At 33.3% G+C, this 10,914-nt stretch overlaps 1 long non-coding RNA gene across 1 annotated transcript; it reads right to left on the bottom strand.

The window, feature by feature from the left end:
• Nucleotides 1-369: 369 nt before the first annotated feature.
• On the bottom strand, nt 370-1,310 carry LOC120081977. The gene is made up of 2 exons (XR_005483004.1): nt 1,048-1,310; nt 370-965 (listed from the first exon to the last, which is right to left on the bottom strand). It is a non-coding gene; the product is annotated as an uncharacterized LOC120081977 (long non-coding RNA).
• Nucleotides 1,311-10,914: the final 9,604 nt, after the last annotated feature.

Consider the following 10,914-nt stretch of genomic DNA (forward strand, 5'->3'; position numbering starts at 1 on the left):
ATTAGTTGTTTTATTCTCAATCTAAATTATAGATATTGTTGTTAGTATTTCTATTTATATTATATTAAATAGATGTCATTTTTTATACTTTACGAGCATCTATAAAAAGATATCAAAGATATTTGTGAATATCTAATATCAATATCGAATTCTTCAATTTACAGATATATCGGCATATGGACTGGTATTTTTTATCCTTATATATGAAAGAATCTTAAAACCTATCCATTCAAAGTGAGAATCAAAAGGTAGACATCTTATCAAGATATAGGGTTGTAAATATTGAAAAGTAGTGGGCTATGGGATAGGTATTTTTAGATTCCTACTAAACAAAACAAAAGCCTTTAAAATGTTGGAGCCTAGCAAAAGTATTCGCTTTGAAATTGAATGTATTTATTTCACAAAAGTACAAACCAAGGGTATCATTTCTCTCTCTCTCTCTTTTTTTTTTCCTTGCTTATCTTGGTGTGTGGCAATGAAGATCCCTATTTCGAGTATGGATAGAAATTATCTTCTTCTCCTTTCTAATTTTTAAAATAGAGATAAATCCAACTTCCATCTCTAAAACCATGCAACTTCAAACTTATATATTCTAATAAAAATAACTTATGTATGTATGTATATATGTGTATATATATAGAGAGAGCAATTATATAGGTATATATAATATAATATGTTAAATCAACATCACCAATTTAATAGGGGTTTAAATTTTATATATTTTAATCTTTGATCTTTTAGGGTTACACAATGTATTTCAAATCTATATCAAATGCCTAAGATCTATCAAAATTTTAAAAAACCTCTCCAATATGCTAAGGGCTACCAAAAGCTCAAAGCGAAGCCAAATAATATATATTATACCACCACACAATCTGATTAATTGTAGTTTGACACATATTTTGAAGGAATTGAATTCCTCAATAGAAGCGCGTGAATGCGTGTCTTTAAATTCGTTTTGACAACTGTGAAAAACAGAGAAATAAATAGAATAAGATAAATAATCTAAATTACAACATGCTTTAACATATGGATGAGAAAACTTACCCTTGAATATTTTTTTCTTGGAATTTCCTTCTACGAACTAGAACAACACGAACTCAAATCTTCTTCCAAGAACCCAAACGATATATAAACTAACACGAGGAAACCTTGTTATTCTCTAACAAAGAATAAGATCGTGGGATCTTGCTTTCATTTTAGAAAAGTGAAAGAGAAGATTATAGAGAAATTTTGTGTGAGAGAGAGGTTGAGAGAGTTCTATTTTCTTTTTGTGTTTCATCAGAATGAAAAATTCTCCCTCAAAATAATATGTGAGGAGAGTTAACTCCCCTCAGTCCAATAATTTGAGAGGAGTTTTTTTAATTAGTATTATTTATTTAAAATCAAATTCAAAATTTAATTTTAGTTAAATAATGATAATTAATTAATCTCATTAATAAATTATAAGATTAAATAATAATATGAATAATAATAATAACAACAATAATAATTAATCTTATTAATTAATTATAAATTTAATTAAATATCACATATTTAATTAAACGTGCATTTAAATCATATTAAAATGCATAACTCTCTCATAACATACAGTTTTAATATGAATCTTATTCGCATTAATTTTGATCTATAGTATTTATATGAACCTCATTCATATAATTAATATTTGAATCTCATTCAAATATATTACTTTCTTGTATTTTATAGTTCCAGCTCCCTAGGCGGACAAATCCCCAAAATGATAGACATATTGAGTCGGCGATTATGGCCACTCTCACTTATATAGATCAAAGAACTGCCCTCATAGACAGATATTCATAACTCACTTAAGATTAAGGTCTAGTTACCTATGGTCATTCTATGAAATGTTAATCTCTTCAACTAACGGTGTTATAAAAAGAAGCTAATCATTTCTCGCTCTAGTCTTATACAAACTTTTTTTATAAGATGCCCTCACTCACATGTCTCCATGTGAACTATTAGAATCACATTTGTTTGTAACACTTTACAACTCTTGTAACAGTTATAAAGTGTGTCGTATCCGTAATTTCACGAGGATAAGACACCCAACCTTATCCATATACTACAAACCATTTAGGTTATTACTTAAACATGATCTATCTATATGTCAATCAGTATATGTTTAAGTTACATAAAATAACCTTGTATCTTAGTTTATTGGATTGAGTTAACGAAATTTAAATGTCGAATAAAATAACATTTTATTTTATTGAATAAATAATTCGAATACAATTTACAAACTACGCATACCACGAGATTTAGATCATCGACCTCAACAATCTTCTACTTATCCTAAAACTAATGGGGTGTGCAATACAAAGTACAAGACAAATAAAGTACACAATACAATAAACTAGAGAATACATTATACCTAATAACATCTATCACTTGCCTTAGACAAGATGATGCATGTCCCGTAGATCAAGACTCTCTAGGTTACCCTAAAAAACTTTAGTTGTGAGAACCTTTGTAAATGGCACAACAACATTGTGCTTCGAAGCGATCTTTGTGACGATCATGTCTCCTTGATGCACAATCTCCCGTATCAAATACTTACGCTTTATATGCTTTCCTCTCTTGTGGCTTCTATACTCCCTGGAAGTTGCCACAACACCACTATTATCACAATAAAAGGTGATGGACATTGACATGTTAGGAACAACTTCAAAGTCTATAAAAAACTTTCAAAGCCAGACAGCTTCACAAGCAGCCACATATTTTGCCTCCATGGTAGAGTCGGCAACACAACCTTGTTTTGTGCTATGTCAGACTATAACCCTTTTGTTAAAAGTGAATATTGATCCTGATGTAGATTTCCTAGAAACTGTATCAGTCTAAAAATCAAAGTCAATGTATCTTGGGAGGATCAAGTCCTTAGCTTCATATATAAGCATGTAGTCCCTCATTCTCCTATGATACTTGAGGATGGTCTTAACTTTAACTATAGTCTAATGATCATATCCTGGATTAGATCGATATCTACTGACTATCCCAACTACATAACAAATGTCAGACCTTGTACACACAACATGACATACATAAAACTGCCCACAACCGATGCATAGGGAATCCATCTCATTTCCTCAACCTTTGAGGAGTCTTAGGTCATTGTTCCTTAGATAATACAATTCTATATCTGAAAGGTAATAAACTCTTATTTGAATTGTGCATCAAATATCTGACAAATATCTTGTCAATATACAATGCCTGAGACAAGGCTAGCATTTTGTTCTTATGATCCCTTATGATTTGGATCCTTAGAAAAAATTGTGCTTCACCCAATCTTTCATTTGGAATTGGATGGCTAGCCTTTTATTTATTTCAATCAGTAAACCTACATCATTCCGAATGAGTAGAATATCATCCACATACAATACTAAGAAAGCTACTAAACTGTTGATGATCTTCTTATAAACAAAAGGTTCATCAACATTATGGTCAAAGCTATAAGACTTGATTACACTATTAAATCTTATATTCCAAGATTGAGACGCAAGTTTCAATCCATAAATTGACCGATTAAGCTTGCAAACCTTTTGCTCTTAACCTTCGTCAATGAATCTTTCTAGTTGCTTCATGTAGATGGTATCTTCAATCATTCAGAAAAGCAGTCTTGATGTCCATTTGCCATATCTCATAGTCATAATATGTGGCAATGGAAAGAGAATTCAGATAGACTTAGGCATAGCAACAGGTGAGAAAGTTTCTTCATAGTCTTCCCTCAACCTGGGTATAACCCCTTGCCATCAGTTTAGCCTTAAGGGTTTGCACCTTTCCATCTATACCTCTTTTCCTCTTGTAGTTTCATTTGCAATCTATAAGTTTTACCCCATCAGGTTGATCTATAAGATCTTAGACAGAATTGAAGTACATTGACTCCATTTTCAAATTCATGGCTTTAACCATTCATTTTTGTCCACATCATTCATTGCTTGGTTATAGGTCAATGGATCTTTAACGACTTCTATTAAACCCATATAGCGAGTAGGTTGGTTTATAGGTTTATAACCTCCCACTACGTCGAGACATACTTAACTCCTGAGATGGATGTGTTTGAATAGATGAACCAAAATCGATAACTCTTATTAATGTATTAGCCTCTTCAACAACTCTTGTTGAAGTTTCAGTAGTTTCATTGGAAGCTCATTTAACACGATTTTACTGCGTGGCTTATGCTCCCTTATGTGGTCTTCTTCAAAAAATTGTAGCATTTGTTGACATAAATACTTTATTTTCTTTAAGATCAAAGAAGAGACCACCTCTTGTTTCCTTGGGGTAGCTTGCAAATAGGTATACTTTTGAACAAGGTTCCAATTTCTTTGGATTTTCCTCAAGTAATATGCTGGAAAACCCTAAATCCTGACGTGTCATAAACTACCTTTACGACCTTTCCATAATTTCAAAGAAGTTTTAGAAATACGTTTGGATGGAACATTGTTCAAAATGTATATTGCAGTTATTACTACATGACCCCAAAACGAGTCAGGTAACTGAGCATAACTCATCATAGACCAAACCATGTCTAACATGATTCTATTTGACCCTAAAATGAATAATTTTGGATTTTAAAGTGATTTTTGGGCCATTTTGGATCATTTGAGAAAAATAGACTTAAGGAGCAACATGTGAATGGTCTCATTAAATCACTAAGAGTTGTTTAGGGTTAATTTGACTTCTTGTGAGTGTGTAATAACCTTGGGATTTTGTTTCAAGTCAAATTGAGATCGGGAGGGCTTATAAGCCAAGGAACTCATGCCCATGACTGTAAGTGGTTTGTGTTCAATTGTTTTCAACATAAACTATATATTTGAACTGTGAATGGTTCTACTTCGAGTATTTGATATAAAAAGAATATATATATACGATAGTATGCTATGATTTATGAAATGTGATGGTATGATATGTTTTACTTAATTACTATTTCAAAAATGTTTGAATCTTGATTTATGAATTCCTATTAGCTTGATATGAGCTTGATTTATGAAAAAGTAGTTTGGAACATGATCTTACATTATTGTGCTTTGTATGGTTTTGTAAGAAAACCTTTTGATGGTGGATTTACGGATTTTGAATGGTTTGTAAAAGTGGTTTCAAACTACTAATTCTTGTACCCAAGAGGTGGTTCTTTCCCATGCTACTTAAATATATTTCAATAGCACCACTCAGACGATCAGGGGGCTACCAGAGTCAGATATGGTCAGAGTATACCAGGAAATCTAGAGAAACCTGCGCTTGTAGCGCTACCTAGGCTATCAAGGGGGCTACCGAGGTCAGATGTGGCTAGCTTATACCGGGAAGTCTAGAGTAACTTGGGCATGTGGTTTGTATCTATGTTTAGCCTTGAGGTAACTCTGTGTGCACATATGACCTTTTTATTTAGTTTACACCACGGGGGGAATTTCTTGTCCAGAGTAACCTTTCGTTGTAAATGAATATTTGGATATAGAGTTGGTGTTGTTTTCTAATAACTCCTGAATGATTTATAATGTGCTTTCTATGAGACATGTTCTTGCCACTGTCTTACTAGCACGTGTTTGAGATATTACTGGATCTTGTATACTTTGGCAATAATTTATTGAATGATTTGACCAATTTTTTTATGATTAGAAAGAGAACTCATGTTAATATTAAATTACCACTAACTGGGATTTAGCTCATACTTTTCAATGTTTTATGTTCCCCCTAACCCCCAGGTAGTGATAAAGTTCCGGATTCAAGCTGAGTTGTCCACTGTCATAAGATGAGGGTCTCTTACTACATCGTTGTTGGGATTGATGTCCTAAATCTAGTGTATTTCGTGGTTTGTAGTTTTGTTAATTCAAATTATTCATCTAATAAAATCAGAGGTATTTTATTTGACATTTAAACAACATTAATTCAATCCAATAAACTAAGATCAAGGTTAGATGGCACTTGAACATTTTGTGGTTGACATAAAGGGGGTTTATGTTCAAGTAATGACCTAAAAGGTCTGCAATAAATGGATGAAGCTTGGGTACCTTATCCTTATAACATTGCGGATACGACCCACTTTATAATTGTTACATGAGATGTAAGTGTTACAAACAATATCAACCATATTGTTCATGTAAAGACATGTGAGTGGGAGTATCCTGTATAAAGAAATTTATACATAGACCAGACCACAAAATAATTAGTTTCTCTTTATAATACCATTACTTGAAGAAACTAATATTTCACTAGGATGGCCATAGAAGACTTGACCTTAATTCTGAGTGAGTTATGAACTCCTATTATGATGACAGTCGTTTGATCTGTAGGATGAGAGTAGCCATAACAGTCGACTTAATAAGCCTATCATTTTGGGAATTTATCTGATTAAGGAGCTGGGAGCATAACTACACAAGATGGAATTCACTCATTCCCATTCCTAGGAAAAGTAGATAACTTACTCTCTTAATAGCTGCTTCTGGGTCTTGAAAAATGAGGCTTCAACCTCTCACTGGTTTGAGAGATGTTAGTTTATAATTGTATTATAAACTGTTTCTTCACTAGAGGAATCAGCAGTACTTAAGAAGTAAGATGTAACTGTAGGGGTAAAATGGTATTTTGCTCCAGTTGTAATTATGAGTATTTGTGAAGAGTTATCGCTCTGTTGATGGTCATATCCATGGTACAGAAATTTATCTATAGTGCGAAGAGGGTAGCTATTGATATTTAGTGGAGTGATCGATAGTTAATGAATATTAATTAATTGGAGTAAAGTAGTTTAATCAATTAATCTCATATCATTTGAGCTTCTAATATGTAGGTTCATAAGGTCTCATTGTTAGCACACTAAAGGATAGTAATGAAAATTGATTTAAATTGTTCAAATCAAATAAGAGAATTTTATATTAATGAGATACCTCAAACTCAGTCGAGTTGAGTGAGGACACCATTACAATGGCTACCTTGGTATTCTCGGTGTGAGAAACCAAAAGTGTGGGCTTTGTGTGGATTTGGTTAGAGGAAGAGACTGGAGGAATAACAATCGAGTAAACGATTGAGCAAGTGGGAGATGAGAAGTGTCTATCGTATAGACGAATGCTCAATCGTGTAAACAATGACAACCTATCATATAGATAATGCCCTACAATCGTTTAGCTACGACCAGCTGAGTGAACTATCGTATAGTAACACTCCACAATCGTTTAGTCTCTCTTTTAGCTATCGTTTAGTGAAACCAATTCACTTGACAGCAATCCGTGAGTGTCTTTCTGAGAATAGCAACTCTCCTAAATTTAGGAAAACCTTTTTCTTTTTAGCACACGGTTACCATAAAACCACCAATAACCTCCCACTCAATTGGTTATTAGAGAAAAAGAGATAATTATCCAATAATTAATATTATTATAAATATATGTGATAACCAACTTACCATACTATATTTATAACCTATAGTTTTAATATTTCTCATGAAATATATAGACCATAGTTCTTTTTCTATTTTATGGTACTTAATGTAAATCATATTTACACTAATCCTTCACTTGATGTATTTCATACATCACACCGATCATATCATATATAATCGAATTTCCTCTTGTCAATCTGAACATTTCAAATCAACACCAAGAACTAATTCTCAACTTGAATTCATTGAGCTTCCAAAGGGACCTTATAGACCTGTAGCTTGAAGCTCCAAGGGTACGTGAATAACTGACTAAACTCTTTAATCACGAAATCCACCATCCTTTAACTGTTGGACACTCCATTGATCGCTTGTAAGTATAGCTGGGCCAATAATCGTTATGCTGCTGTAGTTACATCTAACTCCTTAAGTATGATCCCTCTAATGAACATAAGTCATAGTTCTTCTGACTAAGTCCTCTCTTTCAAAGAGAAGTTGTGGTCACTATGTTCAAGACTCGGAATCAGCCGTTAAGGGAGCAATCTATCTACTTACCCCTGCTTCGAGGAAGGAGTGAATTTCATCTTGTGTAACTGAGTTCCTAGCTCCCAAATTAGACAAATCCATAAAAAGGTAGGCTTGTTGAGTTGACAATCTGGCCACTCTCACCCATACTAATCAAAGGACCGCCCTCTCAAAGATAGAAGTTCCCAAAACACTCAGGATTGAGGTCATGCCACCTATGGTCATTTAGGTGAGATGTAAGTCTCAAGTATCAATGGCATTACATAAAGAAACTATTAATCTCGTGGTTCGATCTTATACAAATTCTTTGTATAGGACACCTCCGCTCACATGTCTCCACATGAATGGTCAGGATCTACCATCTGTAGTAGTTTGCAATACTTGTATACCTCTACAAAGCGGGTCGTATCCGTAGTGTCACCAGGATCAGGTATCCCTCCTTAATCCTTATACTACAGACCTTTTTAGGTTATCACTTAAGGCATGATCCACTTGTATATCTCATATACATGCTTAAGTTTACATACAATAACCATGGAGCTCTGCTTATTGGATATAAGTAAATGCCAAATAAAATAACTCTTATTTTATTCATAACAATGTGTACATTTTATAAACTACGAGACTCTGGTAGAATTAGGACACTAATCCCAACATGTAGCCCATTTTTTTTAGAGAAAAATAGAGGATTTTGCTTTTGTCTCGCAGCGCCTGGCCGTATCTTGGCATGCAATGATAGCTTGTGGCAAGATGACATGTGATGATGGCTTGCGGCAGGACACATTTCATGCAATGAGGTGATGGCCTTGCAAAGCAGAGGAGCTTGAAGGTAAGTGTGTCAACGCATACCATGTGTTGACACTTACAAGGCTGAACGCAAACCCATGTGGCAGGTAGCATACCCTTACGGCGAGTCGATGCCTATATGATAAAAGGACTTAGGCGCTGTGGATGCAATACTCACGATGCCCATGCGTTGAGCTTCATTGTCCAACACATATGGTACTCAAAACCAATGTGGCAGGTGGCATACCCATGTGGTGAGTCGATGCCCATGTAGTGAAGGGACTTAGGCGCGGTGGATGCAATGCTCATAGTTGCATGAGGAGGGATGATGTACATGCGTTGAGCTTCATTGTCCAACGCATGTGATACTCAAAATCCATGTGTCAAACGCTTCAGCTACCATGCGTGGAGTTTAACGAAAATCCCTTATCCATCTCGGTTTGTGCATCATGAAAGATACCTAGCACATAGCTAATCGCAAAAGTCTCTTCCAAAGGATGACAACTTTCCTTTGTAATTCTAATTTTGTTAAAATTAGATTATCAATATTTGGTTTATCGTAGCTTTTATATAGTTTTATATGCATATAATGTATTATTTAACTATATGTTTTATATGTTGCATAATGTATGTCATATAGTTTTAAAATCCCATCTTAGGATAAACATGATCATGCATTATATAAATGTTATATAGTTACATGACTAATATAAGCATGCTCATGCATTATAATATAATTGTTATATTATTTGGATGCATGTTTTGAGTGAGCATATTCATGCATCATAAAAGTTATAATGAATATGTAGATAAGTGAATACGTATGTTTATCTTTCATGTATGATAATTATAAGCGTTATAATTAGATGAAAAATGAATTTTGCATTGAGCATGACATTATTTAGATTAATATAAACATTATATTTAATCAAAGTCGTCATAATGCAAACGAAAAGGATTTTGACAAATTTATTGTTTTATAAAGGTTATAAGTTCAATGAATTAGATTAAAATTGATAATCAAGAGTTGCATGTAAATTTAAGTTCAAAAGCTTTTTAAATGGTTCGAAATTGATTCACCTTGACTTATGTTAAATGTTTTTCTAATGAGATTAGAAATAAGTTAATCTTTTAATTCATTTTGATTAAAATGAACTTGGTTAAAAGATTAAATTTATAAAATAATTGTCCATAAGGGACCTTTGTCTAAGGAATGTTCTGTCTAGGCTGAGGTTTTTAAGTTGATGGAAATGGAATATCTTTACCTGGGAATGGACCTGGAAGGTGAATTAGACAAATATTTTATAAGCATGGAATAAGTGATTATTTTCATTAAAAGAGTTTAATGAACAAAAATACATATTGTTAAATTATTCAATATAAACGTTATATTGAGAAAATTTAACAAGGACTTAGTTAAAATAATTTAGCTTTTTTTTTTCTAAGTTAATAAACCCAAATGGTAGATCACTTAGTGATAGAAAAAAGATATATGTGATATATATTTTTTTCACCCATATTCTTCTAAAGAGTTCATAGGGTGAGATTCATGCTCGACCTCGTGGTGTCCTATGCATACCCTCTCTTAGAAAGGTATTTGCATGGGTCAATATCAAAGTGAATGGAGAAAATATTTATAGTAAGTGGGAGAAGGACGTGTGACAACATATCCTGCAGTCTCCTTTGTTAGTTTGTAATGTTTCCTTCATGCTTTGCCTCGTAGTGCCCTGGACGCACCCTCCCTTAGGTAGGTATTTGCATGGGGGAAGGACGTTACAAACTCTAGAAATGGATAAGATCGCTATAAGCAATTGCACCAATTATGTTCTTCTCTGAGATAGACTGGTTGGAGCGAGGTTATAGGGTTGAAAATGAAGGGCTACACTTATGATAAAATATGAAGGCAGTTAATGATTTATTGACCAAATGAATGGTAATTAAATATTATATGAATAAGGAGTTATTCTGGGATAATATTTGATTGAGAGAGTCTCACTTCAGCGATGAGAATAACTGTACACCCTGAAGTGACACTTATTCCAAATCACTGAATGTATCATTCCAAATTCATTGATGTCGGGGTTCATTAATTTTTGCTAAATTGGTTGGATTAAAATGAAAAATGATTTTTTGCACAAGTGTCTAATATAAGTAATTTGTTTTTGTCAACATGTCTAGCTTAATTGTTACTTTGCTTGGCACCGAAAAATTAACTAGAGAAAATTATA

This window comes from Benincasa hispida, chromosome 7 (assembly GCF_009727055.1).
Source record: "Benincasa hispida cultivar B227 chromosome 7, ASM972705v1, whole genome shotgun sequence".
Classification (NCBI taxonomy): domain Eukaryota; kingdom Viridiplantae; phylum Streptophyta; class Magnoliopsida; order Cucurbitales; family Cucurbitaceae; genus Benincasa; species Benincasa hispida.